General features: G+C 41.6%; 1 protein-coding gene across 2 annotated transcripts in view; it reads left to right on the forward strand.

The window, feature by feature from the left end:
- SLIT3 (slit guidance ligand 3) overlaps nt 1-15,693 on the forward strand; it is a 595,815-nt gene that overhangs the window by 238,059 nt on the left and 342,063 nt on the right. The gene's annotated exons all lie outside the window — the stretch shown is intronic.

Here is a 15,693-nt window from a genome sequence, read left to right on the forward strand (position 1 = left end):
TCAAAGAAATCAAGATCTGGAAAACTCCATGATATTTGTTCAGTATGATGACATATATAACAAAGATGTGCATCATGTTCTCAGAAAATGGACTCCTAGATGAGAGCTTTCAAAGAAGAGATTTCAGAAGGAAATAAACCTTGAGATATACCTTGGAGGATGTGTGGGAGTTAGGCAAACAAGGGGTGGAAGCATTCTAAACAGAGAATAAGCAAATATAAGATGTCCCTCCATATGGCTAAAGTAAATGATGCTCATGAAGGAGAAGCAGGAACTAGGGAGGCAGTTAGGGGCCAGATTAAGAAGGACCTTTATAACATTAAAGAGTTTGGACTTGATCTTGAAACTAGAAACTTTTAAGAAAATCACTTTAGCCCCAGCAGAGAGGATGTGTCTTTCAGAGGAAGAAAATATTAAATCTTGAGAGACCCTGTGGGCCTGGATTCAGGGAGTGTAACAGTTTCCTAAGGCTGCTGTAACAAATGACCACAAACTGGGAAGCTTAAAACAGAAATATATTCTCTCACATTTTTGGAGGACAAAGGTCCAAAGTCAAGGTGTTGGTGGGTCATGTTCCCTCTGAAGTCTCTAGGAGAGGGTCCTTCCCTAGCTCTCCCAACTTCTGATGGCCCCAGGTGTCCTTTGGCTTATGGCAACATCACCCCAATCTATGTCTCTGTCCTTACATGGCTATCTTCCTTTGTGTGTCCTTATCTCTGTATGGCATTTCCCTCCTCTTACACAAGAACACCAATCATGTTGGACTGAGGTCCACACTAATAACCTCATCTCGATTCTCTCTCAAAGACCCCATTTCAAAGCAAGAACACATTCTATAGAACTAGGGTGTCTTAATCCTTTCAGGCTGCTTTACCAAAATCCCACAAACTGGGAGGCTTATAAACAACAGAAATTTTTGTTTCCCTTCCATTACTTACAATCATCTGTTTTGTCTCTTAAAGTCCTCATATAAAAAATAAAAAATAAAAACTGAAAATAAATTAAAAAAAGAAAATATAAACTCGTCAAATTATCCTAAATAAAATATGTTTAAGAGAATAAATCTAAAGACAAAAACAAAAACAAAAAAAACAACAGAAATTTATTTCTAACAGTTCCAAATGCTCAGAAATCCAAGATCAAAGCACTGGCATATTCAGTGTCTGGTGAGAACCCTCCTCCAGATTTCAGACTGCTGACTTTTCGTTGTATCCTCCATGGTGGAAAAAGGGCAAGGGAGTTCTGAGGGGCCTCTTTTATAAGAGCGCTAATCCCATTCATGTGGGTTCCACCCTCATGGCCTAAGCGCCTCCCAAAGGCCTCACTTCCTGATACCATCACATTGGGCATTAGGTTTCAACATATGATTTTTGTGGAAGAGCACAAACAGTTGATACATAGCACGGGAGTTTGGATTTCAGTATATCTTTTGGGGGGACATAATTTAACCCAAAACAGTGAGTAAATGGAAGAAGGGGAAAATTCCAGAGTGGAATAGAAATGGATTCAATTAAGTCTTGGAAGCTAAATGAATATGAAAGTTAGAAGGAGAGGTGGCTACCTAGAAAGATTCCCACGTTTTTGGTTTACGTGATCAGGTGGAGTGTGGAGCCATTCATTATAATATAGACTGTATCAGACAGGGTTTAGAACACATGATCCCTGTTTTTCTTCTTCAGATATTTAGCCCATTATCCAATGTAATCTTAGTAGCCTAAAGGACATCCCTAGAGAGGAAGAAGTGGAAAAAATAAAAAAGAAGGTAACTGCATGAGTAAAGCAAGAGGGAATGTTACCTTTCTCAAAATTCAGACCAGAAGCTAAAATGGAAATCAAATTACTGAATTCAGTTGGTTTCTTAAAAACTAGAGCCACATACACAACCTGAGTATTCCTTCTGGAGGAAAGGCAGAAGCCTGTTTTCCCAGTCTAATCTATTGACCCTTCATTCATTCGGGACCCAAGCCGAAATCAATAGTGTCTTGTTTGGTTGGGAAACTTTAGGGAAGAGAAGCCAACTCTTAGCCCAGAGCTTACTTGAGAAGAGCATTCACATGCACAGGAAACAGCAGACTCTACAGGGGTAGCACCTTTTGCTTCGGCCCCAGTCATACAGGATCTTGTTCTGACATGGTTCATCCGGCGCCTATTGCCAAGCCTCTTTGATGTCCAAACCAAACACAACCCGCATTCCCATGGGCATTGGTGCCTTTTAGCATGTATACCTGGAGGTGGTGGTTCTGTGCAACAGCCATCTATGCTTTGAAATAGAGTGGGGCAGAGGTAGGTAGGTGATCCCCGTGAAAAGGCTGATTGAATCTGTAGACACCAGACAGAGACGATGATGCAGTATTTCAGCAGTGGTCTGAGAGGAAGCTTGGATGGTGTGGAATGAAATCTACCTTCCTTCTACTTAGAACCCGGTTCAATCTTGGAAGACCTCAACAGTGTGATGGCTTATTGGGACTGAGACATTACCGGGTCAAGGCCAAAGAGGCTGTGACCTACCACATTACACAGATTGTTGACAGAAGGGCTTACTGGCCTTCACACTCTGCATTCTTCTGGACATTTTCCCTCCCTCTTATTCTTCTGACACTTGGAAAGTCTTGTATGGCTTAGCTATCCTTGACAAACTTTCTGTTGCCTAAGGCCGGGAAACCACCTCTGCTCTTAATCTGACCCAGCTAATTGGCCCTGAAGAAGTAAATTATGTAGAAAGAAGAGCTGTCTGCGACTCTTGCCACATATATCACCTAAGTATAAGATACACAAAGAGTGACCACAGCCTTCTTATAAATCTATTATGGCCTCTTGACCTCTGAGCAATAATAAATAGTATTCTTGCAGGCTGTCCTGAAGATATGAAGACGTTTTGTTGAGAACATCTGGCATTCATTGACTCAGGAAAAGGAAGAAAAAAATCACAAGCCCTGGGACAGAATTTCATTTTCTTTTCATGTTGCCATGTGGGTGAAGGAGCCCTCTCTGTCTTTAAGCAAATGTGTGTGGGGGGATAAGGGGGGGGGAAGGTTGGTGGTGGTATGTGAGCTCCCTTTCAAGTTTTAAAGGGGGCATAAAAATGCACATGCATTTCTGTGAAGAAGTTCTCTGGCAGGGGGAGCATCTTTTTGAAGGGGGCTGGGGATGTCCGGTTATTGTAACTTGCTGTCAATATGTCTTCTTTCCTTCTGCTCCTGTGAAGTTTTCTCTGTGCTGCTCTCCAGGGAGACTTGAGTCACAGAGTATGGATTCTGTAGGTTTGTCAGGGGACACCAGAGTGTGCAAGCTTGAAATGGACAAGAACCCAGAAGGCTAGTATGCATGCTCCCTCTCTTTGTCTCTACCTCCTTCCCTCTCTCTCTCTGTGTCTCTCTCTGTGTGTCTCTCCAGTTCTGTAGAATAACCTGGCTCTTCAGCTCAAAACCAACAAATTTAGATTCCCCTTGGAATGCAGTGGAAGTTCACTTCTGAAGCCTGGATTTGCCTCTTTTCCCACCGGATAAGCATATGCTCTCCTTACCCCACACAAAAGTTGGCCTCTCTTTGATCAGTGAGTTTAAATCAGAATAGCTCTTAGGTAGCCAAAGTGGCTTAAAATGTTAGCAAACAGTGGGATCCCTTTTAATTTTTAAAGGGAACTCTAATTCTACCCTTTATGACTTGCTTAATTATCCTGGGCCCCTGAACAGCTGTCTATTGATTCCAATTAACATGATTGACATCTCCTCTGGAAGGTAAAAGCTAATCAACTACAGGGTCCCCCACTGAGAATTCATTTCCTTCTTGGAGTCACTCCTGGGCAAGAGGAAACTTAAATAGAGAATTGAGATTCGGCACCCACAGCTCTGATTTACTCTTTTATATACAGTCCCACAGTGTCTTGTGCAGGAAAAAAAAAAAAAAGGGCTAGAAATAAAAAACAAAAAATGGCAATTTATTTTTGAATCAAACTAGTGTTAATTCTGTTGGCTTTCCTTTTCCTTCTTTTCTATTTTTTATGAATCTAAATTGATCCCTTGGATTTTGATTTCCTTTTCCTTTCGAGTTCTTAAGGACCCACAAAATCTACTCTTGATTACTTCTGACAAGTTCATAAGTTGGCACGAATTTTCTGGTACAGTCAGGTCTCTGTTTTCCATCTTTTAGATGGAGATCTTGATGGTTTTCTAGTGATATTCTCAGATTAAAAACAAAAAGCAAATAAGAGAGAGGTTATGTTAGATAACGAATCAGGCTCTATAAAGATAGCAGAGGGCTGGAATGATGTTGAACCCAAATATGAAACATAAAATAAGTAAAGCCAACAAATTCATTCAACATGTATTTCTGCCTATTATGTGCCAGGTACATGGAAGCTTCTAGAAGGGGTGGGTGTGATCTGGCCATGATACCTGTGGCATCCGCTTCCCTCCATGTGTATTCCTTCTTGTCAGAAAGGAAATCTGAGTGTTAACAGTTGGCAGCAAGCTCAATATGAACAGTATTATATGGTTGCAAAAAAAAAAAAAGGTGCCATTATGGGCCTCAGAGTATCCAGTTCAAAGGGGGGCAGTGGTTAGGCAAATCCTCACATTGATTGGCATTTTATTTGACTATAAATTTCATTAGAGCAGACACAGTGTTGGTCTGGCTGATCACTGCATTCCAATAGCCTAGCACAGTGCTTGGCATGTCACAGATACTGAATGGAGATTTGTTGAATGAATGAATTCTCTGGGCACAGACCCAATAATTTCAAAGAAATGTAGACCAACTTTGTGCTCAGAAAGCTGGGTAGAGAGAATGATTATTGGATGGAGAGATGGACAGGCGGATGGATAGATTAGATAAGGTGAGATTAGAGAAAAACGAGATGAGATTTTGTTTTGGACAAAGAATGTAGGATAACTGACAATGCTCAGTGTTGACTCTGAAGAAAGAAGTGGTGGACTAAGGATTTGTACGTAAGAAGACCTAGCCTTGCATCCCTAACTCTTGAGTGCCCCTCGCTCAGTTGGGTTGGGCAATCAGCGAGAAGAATGGCACAAGAACCCTTGACAGCAAGTAGCATGGTCCAGCAAACCCAGGTCAGCCACTATGTTAACTTCACTCTACTGACTGGAGAAAATACTCTCCTGACACACCCCTTCTTTTTTTCTGTCATTCTGGAGCCATGTCATTTACTCGAAGGAGAAATGGGGAGGAAGGGAGACAGCCAAGAAAGAATAAATGGTTCGACTATGCTGGGAAACCAGTGTCCAAGACTGACTTTGCAGGCTGCTACCTCCCTGGTGCAGATGAAACAATTGTGGCAGTATTTCTTGACCAAAATGGAACCAACAACAACAAATAAAAACAATACCACAAACCCACCCTGGGAGCTGCAGAACACTTTGATTTTGTTTCTTGTTCACCCATTTCCGAATGTAGGTTGTGTCTAACAGATTAAAGTGTGTTGGCTATCATTTGTCAACCCCAAATGCCAGTTTCTGGGTCTTAATGTCACTTCCTTTTACCACTACAATAAATCTTCAGACAGTGAGAAATTTCCTAACTTCCTGCAAGGAGTCCAGAGCCCTAGACCAGACGTCCTAGAGGGAAGCAAGTACTTCTGATGCTTCCATTTAAAGCACTTTGTATAATTTTGCTTCTTATATTTGATTTCATGCTTTTTTGTATATTGGGGCCAATATATTTTTTCCAAACATTTGCCAAACACTTGCCTATACCTTGAGAAAGTTTCTGTAATGAAGATGTTGATAAACACGTAAAATGACTTCACCTGCCATAGTGTCCCCACTGGCTCCTGACAGGCAGTTGGCTTCATAAGACACCTGCCTGACTGTCATCCCTGTTGAAGCTGGGTTTTCAGTCATCCACTGAAGGTCTAGCTCTATGCTGGTCACAATGTCCTTTGACTCCCAAGGGCCCCAAGCTCTGGCCTGTTCTTTTCTCAGTCTAATCTGGAACTCCACATTTTAAGAACAGTATGTTAATTAAGTGGAGGATTTTTTTCTGAGCAGCTGAACCAATGGGGCAAGGGAGCTGGGTTTCCCTTTCCTGATTGTTATTCCTTCCAGAGGAATCCCATACCACCTGCAGAGATGAGGTAGAGGCGGTCACTATAACAACTGAAAATGGCTATTATCGTCTGAAGCAAAAATGTTATGGCATTTAACGTGCATTACTGTTATTCGGATCTGGAACTCAGAACTTGGATCTGACTTTGCTTTTTATACTCAAAGACTCAAAAGTACAAACAATTTTGAGTCCTTGGCAGCAACACTGGAGGAAGTCTGTAGGCAAGCTAAATAACTCTTGCTTCAAACAACCATATCTGTGGTGATGTTTGAATTCTGATAAGTTTGGGTAAGAAAATCCCTCTCCTTTTCATTATCTCACCTCATCTGTCACCCCAGCTGGACTACCAGCTTCACCAGGGCAGAGAATTTTACAGCTTGAAGAGCTGTAGTCAGTAAAAGATCACTAAGGACAGTAATACAGACAAACAATAAAAATTGTCATTCATTGAATGCTTACCAAATGCCTGGTTCTGTTATGGAAATGTTTTGTACCTTATCATGTTGGTCAAAGGTTAAGGCAATCCATAAACCAGCTGATGATTCTGTTTAAGAATAAGGAAACTGAGGCTTTGAGAGGTTAAGGGAGCTGTCTGAGAGACCACCATGGACAGAGTGTGAATATTCAAACCTTGTCTGCTGCAAAAAGTCTGTGCTTTGAGTCCTCTCAGCTTCTCCTTTCTGGCTTGAGTTTCATTCAAGGGTCATTGAAAAAACAAAAATGAATTTTAGAGGCAATATGCAGATGTTAAGAGCAGTGAATTTGACTTTTGTTCCATTTTGTTTCCTTCTTTCCTTTCTTCCTTACAAAACCACTTACTAGACATTGTGCTAAGCTGACGATAAGTTGGCCCTGCTCTCAAGTCACTGGTCACTTACAGCATGTGACAACATGTGACAACACAATGCTTGTGGCAGAATGGGCTGAGGACCTTCACGGAACCACCCCACATTTGCTATAGCACAGGGGAAATAGCAACCGTGGAATGGGGGCAGATAGTAAGTATCCCCACACAGAAGGAGACAGCATTGTATGGGAAGACCTAGAAGCAGGAAAACTCACAACATATGCAGAGAGAGACAACAAATCCGGGGGAACGTGGTCAGACCGAATGGATTGAAGGAACTATCATGGAAGATGATGGTCATAAGACTAAATGGAAAGGCAATTCAGAGCCGTACTGTGGAGACCTTTGGAGGATGCTAGAGGCAAGAGACCCCAATAAAGATGGTTGCCAGTGGTGTTAGGACAGAAGATATCCAAGATGAGGTAAGGGGTTGTATTCAAAGGATATTTCGGTTGTAAAACCCATAGGGCCTCGAGACATATTTGAAAAGGGGGAGAGGGGTATAGGGGAAAATGAATCTGAGGGTTTCAGCTAAAGCAATAGGGTGGTTGGGGGGCATTGTCAACCAGTATGAGGATGAAGAAGTGGCTTGAGGTGGTGGCCAGGGAGTCATCATGAGTGCAGTTTTGGACATGTTGAGTCTGAGATGCCTGCAGGACATCCAGGTAGAGAAGGTTTTTTTGTTTTTGCTTTTGTTTTTGTTTTGCAGTCTACAAATAGAACTAGAATCCTCCTTAAAGAAGTGAAGTTGCCAGTAAAAATAATGTCAGCATGAATGTGTCTTGACTGTGGCTGGGGTAGACCCCCTGTGGCAAAGCCCGGAATATAGAAAGCAAATGGTGTTTTTGGCAGTCAGGGACAGGCACCCAGCTGCTAAGTAGGGGTTTAGGCCTGGAGAGGGGGCCAGAGGGTTGAAGAAGGATGGAGAAGAGGAGGGGGGCCGGCGAATTATCTCTAAGAAGAAATCACTTTTGTTTTTAATTTTGCACACATGGGGCTCATAATACTTGCAAGAACAGGGCTTAGTGATGGAGAGAGATGGAAAGATAAGAATGAGCCTCCCTTCCCGAGAGGCTGGGGGGCACTGTTGTTTTCTGCTGGACAGATTCCGGTGCTCACAAGAATGGATTTTTGGTAAAGAGGGAGAAGAAGGTGATTCCCAGCCCTCTCATGGCTTTCTTCATGCTTTCTTAAATGTGCAGTCCACCTCTCACTCCTGCTCTGCCCAAAGTATACCCGGGAGATTGTGGGTCTGGAGAACTTTCAAATATACAAAAGAGTATTTCTCTCTGGTGTGCCTTATTTTTACTTACTTACCTAGTTACTTTAAAGCAGTGTCAAAGGGAACCAGTATCTTCTTCAGTGTATCGGATTCTGGGAGCCTCACCTCCCTTCTTGTATTAATTTAGGAATGTTTCATTTCTGCAAAAATGGTGCTGTGATCTTTGCTTTTCTATGCATGCCTTTCATCTGGCGCTCACAATGTGCTGTACAGATGTTCCACTGCCAGACCCTGGTGCCCCCTAATTTGCTTTGAGATCCCTGGCTAGTTACAGTCCCTCTAGGCAATACCTTTACCTGTAGCTAAGCGCACAAACAGGACACCTTAGTGGGGGAAGGGCTCTCCCTCCACGTACTACTTTCTACTGCTTTCCTTTGCCCATCAAACTCTTCCCATATTCTGCCTTCTCTGTTCAGGCTATACAGCTCCCTCTCAAGTTATGTTCATTCGTTAATTCAGTATGTCTGCATTGAGTGACATACTAAGTACTGTATTTGTGTCCCTTGGGATACAGCCAGGAACAAACACAGTCAATCCCTGCATCTAGGAGCTCATAGTATAGTGGGGGAGATGAAAGAAAAGTGAGCATAAACTTACGATCTGGTTTATAGATGCTAAGGTGGGGGCAATTGCAGGGTGCTATGGGATCACAGAATATGGGCCCCTCACCCTGGTGAAGCAGAAAATGCTTCCTATAGGAAGTTAAGACCTGGCTTGCTATTGTCTGGATCCTGAATACTGTATCTACTATTTACAAGTTGTGTTACTTTAGGCAAATCACTTAATACTTCTGTGCCTTTACAATATGATAATGAATTTAAAACAGTAAATACCTAGCACATAGTAAATGTTTAATGAATACACTTCATTCACTCCATTCATTCATTCACTCCTTCAATCAGTAAGTACTCCTTTATTCAGTAAATACTCCTTCATTCAGTGGATATAAGCCACTGAGTACCTACTGTGTGCTAGGCAATGTTCTTGAAGGTGTGGAGAGGTGTGCCCAGGTCTTGGAAAATCAGTTCTTCTAGGAAGTAGATACTTCTTCTCAGCCCATTTTATTCTACATAGACCGTATTTGGAGAAAGTCTTAGAAGGTATATTAATGGACGTTCTCTTTTGCTGCCTGTCAGGTGGCAATCAAGAGGCCTTTCCTAGGGGTGAGGGAAAGCCCAGGCAGTGGGGAAGTATCAGGTGTTGCTGTGCCCAGCTTCCACATTTCAGGTCCTCAGCAATTCTACAGCTCCACTGGCTCCAGCCTACAGGAATCCCCTTCTCCGGAGACTACCTGGCTCCCGACCCCCATCTCAAATATAGGCCTACTTAGCATGACAAGGCACGTAGGAATACATTCTCATCTTTTGCTGCTGTCAGAAATAGTCTGAAACCCAAATCTGTTGCCTTAAAGTTACCAACACCCACTGCGGCCGAATACTTGAAATTCTTGGAAATAAAATGCACTGCCCTCAGGGGCTCTTCCTCAGGGAGAACCTGACCATCGCATTCAGCTGCAGCTGCTTCAAACCCCTCACATGGAGGAGGACACTGTAAACCAGTGCTGCCCTGAGACCTTAGCGTGACCCAGCATCTCTGCGGCTGCCTTGCCCGAGAGCAGCTCTGAACCGTGGAGGGGTCCTCCCCATGCTGCGATGGACAGGGACTGACTCTCCAGAGAAGATAAACATGGTACAGAGCTAAGGAAGCCTATACTTAGTGCCATTGTGATGTTCCAAAAATGCAGCAGTAACTAGTCTCCTTTTCTGGAAAGTCCAGAACACAGAGCTGGTTCTTCAGCCCCACTGAATTGAAAGACGGTAAAGCACCACTGTTGGGGGCCCTTCTTTTTCCAGAAAACCTTTGCCCTGTTTTTCCCCTTGAGATATAATTCAAAGAACATAATATTCACCATCTTAAAATATATAATTCAATTTTTGGTATATTTGCACTATTGTATAACTGTGACCACTATCTAATCCCATAGCATTTCCATCACCCCTAAAAACAACCTGCTATACATTAGCAGTCTCTTTCCCTCCCTCGCAGCAGCCCTGGCAACCACTAATCTACTTTTTGTCCCTATGGATTTGCCTTTTCTGGACATTCCACATAAATGGAATCATGCACTGTGTACCCTTTTATGTCTAACTTCTTTTGCCTAGCGTAATGTTGGCAAGATTCATTCATCTGTAAACATGTAACAGTACTGCGTTTCTCTTTTATGGCTGGGTAATATTCCATTATTTGGGTAGATTGTGTTTTGTTTATCCAGCAATCAGCTGATGGGCATTTGCATGGTTTCTACCTTTTGGCTATATGATAATGCTGCCAATGAACATTCATGTGTAAGTTTTTGTGTGGGTGTATGTTTTTAACTGTCATGGGTATGTACTCAGGAATTACTAGGCCGTATATGTTAATTCTGTGTTTAACTTTTTGAGGAACTTCAAAACTGTCTTCTACAGTGGCTTGTCATTCATATTCATACCAACAATGTATGAGAGTTCCACTGTCTCCACATCTTTTTCAACGTTTATTATTGTCCTTTTTTTCTTTAAGTGTAGCCACTCTACTGCCTACTGGGTATGAAGTGGTGTCTTTTCTTATGCATGCTAATTTGGTCATTCTAAGCTTTTTCTACTTCTCTCTACCCATAGCTATCCTATCAAAGATCCAGAATTTTTCCTAGAACAAAAAGAAAGATGATGGACAACTTACAGTGTGTTGTATCTCTCATAGTTACATCATTCTTAACGTTAACCTGGCCAGAATCCGCATAATCCCAATCTTGAGCCCCCAGTACACATGCCTTCCAAAGACCAAGCTCTCTTTTATTCCTGTCCTTTGCTAATTTTAAGACCTGAATTTGATAAACCAGAGATAGCTACTCCTCATTAAATCAGCCACCTTTTCCTCTCTGGGCACGTAGAGGGAGGAAAGAAGGAACGCATTGTTTTCACATGCTTCTCTTTGTTTCTAAACCAAAGGGTTAATGAAATACACAGCTTTGGTTTGGAAGAAATTAAAAGCTAAGCATAATCATATCAAGGCTTACTATTCAAGACTTTGTGTTTGAACATAACACCAGCTCAAACGTAGCCAGTGTAAAGTGTCTTCAAAAGAGAATTTAATATGCATATTATCAAGTTACCCTAAACCAACTTCAGGGAACAGAGTATTTTCATGGAATTTAGTTGTGTGTTCCTGTTACCTCTATGTGTTGGGGTTATGACTTATAAATTGTTCTTATCATTAAAGTAAGTCCTGAAGGATCTCCAGCAACCAGGAAAATCACCAACTCATTGTGTATACTCATAGGTAATCTGTGCATATTTTATAACTCAAACTTTTCTAGTAAACTTAAGTAGTCATGTGTGTTAACACATTAACAACCAGCCCATGTTAATGGTGTTTTATTTCAGTCTGATTCCTATCAGGATAGTGAAAAGCAAAGCAAAACAGACTTTAGTTTCAATCCCGGGTCTGCTCTGGCTGTATGACCTTGGGCAAGTCACTTTTCTCTAGTATAAAAGGAGATTCCGATATATAGGTTACAGGGCTGTTTTGAGAAGTAAATGAGATTACTTATGTAAAGTGTCAGCCCAGAGACAGTCACATAAGTATCAAGACACTGAGTAGAAGGAAGCCTTTAATAGCAGTACCTTTAAATAATAGGTGTATTCCAGAAATGGTACAAGTAAACACCTTTTTATTTTTGTTTCGTGGACAATGAAACATATTAACTAGATTAGGAAACTGATTTTTAAGGCACACTATGGTGAGTCCTCCTTTGTACATGGATGAATCACTTTGGGTTTTATCAGGTTTATATACATTTTATTTTTTTAATACCAGGATTTGGTATTAAATCTCCTGCCTCTGATTGAAAAAATATCACCATGATTCTCATGTTGTCAAATGCTGGTGTGGCAAACAAACATCCCACCCCACCCTCGATGTAAGCAGACTGTGTGTGAGAGCCCAGGGTCTATGGACTGAAGGAGGTACTGGCTCCTGGGACAAGAAGACCAGTTTCACTAATCTCATTCTCCATTGGGCTTTTAAGGGAGATCTTACAAAGATGTTTTGGTTAAAATGAAAGCAAAGTGCTCAAACCATAATAAGGATCTCAATTACAACCCTGGGAGAGCAGATGGGCACCCGATTGATAGAGAGGACCCTTTTAGCACATCTGTCTTTGATAACTTCTAACACAGAGAGTGGCGCCTTTGAAATTAATCGGTAACTCCAAAGCAGTGTTTTTATTAATGTGACTGAGAACCTTTTGTTATGTGGAACGGTCCTTACTGGTGCTGACTTTGAGGACTGAATTAATTTTTCATGAGTTCGTAGTGCTTTGGGCTACCATTCCAGCCTCTCCTAGTTTTTGAGGATTTTTTTAATATATAATGTGATTTGTTTTAAGCATCTGCATATGAAGGTATTTGAGGGGCTCTATTTTGTCCTTGGTCACTGTCTGGAAGAATGATTCTGGAGTTTGAAAATTCTCCAGTAGGCCCTGTAAACTGGTCTATCTCACTTTGCTACCAAATATTCTTCCTCCATCTTCCATTTTTCTTGTATATGCCATGTACCAGCAGTGTACACACAGCCATTGAATCAAAAAGGCAAGTGGGAGAGGCAAGCTTCCCTCTTGGAGAAAAGTGCCTTCTTTAGAACTGCAAGATTTGAATAAGGGATGAGATCCATTGCTTACTTTTTCCTTTTCATCCCAGAAGGATTCTTAAGACTCTTTAGCAGCCCCTTGGGTTCCTAAGAGGTTATGTCCTCATAAGTCTGGTTGCTGGAAATGAGGGTCTCATCTAATAGATGTAAAAAGCACTTACTTTATTGTTAGCCTATTTTAGAAAGCAAGCTCCGCCTCCTCATTTTCGAAGTATCTTCCAAATACTCTACTCCACACAGATTGCCCCCATTCTCTGAAGTCCTACAGCAGCCATACTGTCTGCAACATTAGGTATAGCATTTAATCATCCATAGCCATTCATCAAGTAATATATATTCATGGCATGAAAAAAATAGAAACTATCTTTTTGCCTGCCTTTCTTTCCCAACATTTTATAAATATGTCATATTTCACCAACTTGTAAGCGCAAGAATTGAAGCATGCCTAAGAAGGAAGGAAAGTAGGAAGGGAGGGAGGGTAGGCCCATAGTAGTTCTGTAGTTTAGAAGACTTGATCTAAGTGCTGAGGCCACTGCAAGTGTAATGAATAAGAAAAAAAAAAAAAAAAGCCTTCCCTGTGTATCCTCCTGAGTCTGAGGTAGACATCACTCCTATGTATCTCCACAGTATCTGGTACTTGGTTCCTTCTAGCATTGCTCACACTCAGTTGTTATTACCCGTGTGCATGTCTGTCACCCCCAATATTCTGTGTTCCCTAAGAACAAGGAACTTATTCCATGTCTGTATTGTTTGAAGATCATGCCTAGTGCTGGGCACACAGCCTACACCCAGCTCAGTAAATGTTGAATGAATGAATAAATGAGTAAATGAATGGAAGTGCCATGTAAATTAGTTGGGGCTTCTTCTCAAAAGAAATGATACTAAAAAATAATATGTACATAGCCAAGATATTTAGAATTGATTCTAAGAATGATGCAGTACTTCTGTAATTTAGTTTGGGCATAATGGTACCAGGAATCATGGGAAGAGTGACAAATATTGGAATATTGGTCCAGTAAAGAAACTGTGGGCAGCTGAAGGTTTTGTACCCTTTTTCATGTTGTATTGACAGTACATCTGTTAATCACCATCTCCATCAGTTTAGGAGCCTCACATTAATGCACCATCCTTTGCAGAGGTGGGGAGTAGGAGAAAGGAGCCAGCTGTAAGAAAGATTTCCATCCTCTGAGGATAGTAACTAAGCAGCAAAGGTAGGATGCCTATTGGTGGGATTCTTCAGGTCATAATGTATGCACAAGACCTCTTTTTCCCCCCTTTATTAAGGGATAATTGATTGAGGTCAGAAGTTTTTGAGAGTCCTGGGAGATTTTTAATCCAGTGCCATCATGCAAAGCTTACTACATCAATAAGACGGTTCCGTAGGGGGATAGAGGAGTAATTGAGATGCCATACCAGCTGGAATCCAGATGAAGATACATTTGGAAGCTTAATCACAATCATGTTCTACACTAAATATTCATCCGTCTGTCTCCCAAAGAGGACAGGAAATTAAGTTGTCAAGGGCAGGGGGGATGAGGGTTTAGCTGAAAGAAGAAACCCACACCTCAGCCTTAATCTCTAAATATGCAAGACTGTCTTCAGTGGTTGAAGCAAAATCCTCTTCTTTCCAGTTTTATTTTCTCAGAAATATTTGAGCTGTTTATACACAATTTATCAGCTTTACAGTTACCAAAATGGACTGTTAAGATAGCTCAGGCTTCTCGCTGTGGGATAAATACAGATGAACAGTGCCATCTCAATAGAAAAATGCTTTTACTGAGCCAATATAGGAAAGTATTAAAGTTGTGTAAACACGCAAGGAGGAGCAGGGGAATTCCTAAACAGAGCTGACAGGCTGTGATTGCACATGCCATGAGGTTCTGTGTCCCGAAAGTTGGACCAAACCCTGCATGTAGTCAGTAGGAATTACGTCACATACTGTGTTTTCTTTCATTTCTTTTTTCTTTTTTTTTTTTTATTTCCAAGTTAAACTCTTATGGTCCCTTCAAGGCATCTAAATTTCATTTCAAAGGGTGATTTGAAAAATGTGTGTTGCCACCATAAACTAGATGATAGTTTCTTTCACACTTTGGTCTGAGATTATGAATCAAACATTGGCTTGAATTAAAAGTGGCAGTGAAGCCCAGTGATATTATCATGTGAGGAGGTTGTATCAGGCAGGGTGTCTTTGGGTGCAAGTAACAGAGCAGTCCCCACTCAAATTAGTTTTAGTAAGGGAACGTGCACAAGTTTCCCTTTTCTCTGGAAGTTCGCCTTATACCACATCACTTTTACGGAAGACCTACGTTCATACCTGCTTTTGCTAAAGAAACAAAATCCAAAGAGGATTTTCACTTTTACAAAATGGTGTCTTCCTCTTTGCTTTATTCCACTTCAGCTTACAAAAGTGAGCTTTTGGCTCGCAGGGGACATCTGTATTTCACATGATGGAAGTCTTTAGGTGGGAGATACCCCAGGTGCAGGATGTTAGGGCTCCTGCTCTGCTTCTCTGTGGCTCTCTTGGTGCTCTGCCTTCCTCAGTGTGTTGACACCATCCTCTAATTGGGTCTTAGATGGCTATAGGACATCCCAGCCATCATGTCCTGATGCTTCAGTCCAGCAAGCAAAGGGGCCATCCCTTCTCTATGCCTTTCTCTTAAGGAACAAACTTCCTAGAAGCTCATTACTAGGCTTGCTTTCCCTGGAAACCTACCTCGGCCAGCCCACTGGTGATTTTTTTACAGCCATCCTTTCTTGGAAGTGGTGGTAAGAACACACCCATCCTCTTAGTGCTCTCTGTGATGTGACTAAGATA

The sequence above is a fragment of the Panthera tigris genome, chromosome A1 (genome assembly GCF_018350195.1).
Source record: "Panthera tigris isolate Pti1 chromosome A1, P.tigris_Pti1_mat1.1, whole genome shotgun sequence".
NCBI lineage: Eukaryota > Metazoa > Chordata > Mammalia > Carnivora > Felidae > Panthera > Panthera tigris.